We start from the raw sequence: 680 nt of genomic DNA on the forward strand, positions 1-680 counted from the left end.
CAACTGGAAATCTGGAATGTTCGCAAGTTTTAAAGATTTTCCCAGATGCTGTGGATGGTGATTCTGTTGTTTATTCATGATAATAAAAACCTGGATCATGCTTTTTATGGTAACTATGCTGTATACATTTGGCATTCAGTTTAACCACACTTTAAAGTGAAAGTACATGGGTTTTAGAGAATCGAAAGTGACTCAGTGTGGCAGGATCATAAAAGTGCACCATTAATCAAAAGTCTTTTGGCTGAAATCAACAGAAGACCCAACTCACACTGACTTAAATAATAAAGGGAATTCAGCTTGTCACCTGAAAATTCCAGAAATGGTTTAGACTGCAGATAAGGCTTGATGTGTCATGAGTCTTGCATCTTTTCCTCTCTCTGTTCATGGCTTCCCACTGTACAGAGCTACATCCTAGGGCAACTTCCTGCCTGGTCCTAAGGCATGCAGCAGCCCTAGGGTTGGAGAATCCCTCGGTCATGTCAGCAGGAGAGAGCACATCACTTCCCTTGGTTGTCAAAAAGAGTTTCATGGCTTCCGTCTGATGGGACCAATGACTGTATCCAAAAGTATGTATGACCCTGTTTTTTTTTTTTTGGTACTGGTAATTGAACCCAGCGGTGCTCTACCACTGAGCTACATCATTAGTCCTTTTTAATTTTTGTTTGGATATAGGGTTTTGC

Source organism: Callospermophilus lateralis, chromosome 16 (assembly GCF_048772815.1).
Source record: "Callospermophilus lateralis isolate mCalLat2 chromosome 16, mCalLat2.hap1, whole genome shotgun sequence".
NCBI classification, from domain to species: Eukaryota; Metazoa; Chordata; class Mammalia; order Rodentia; family Sciuridae; genus Callospermophilus; species Callospermophilus lateralis.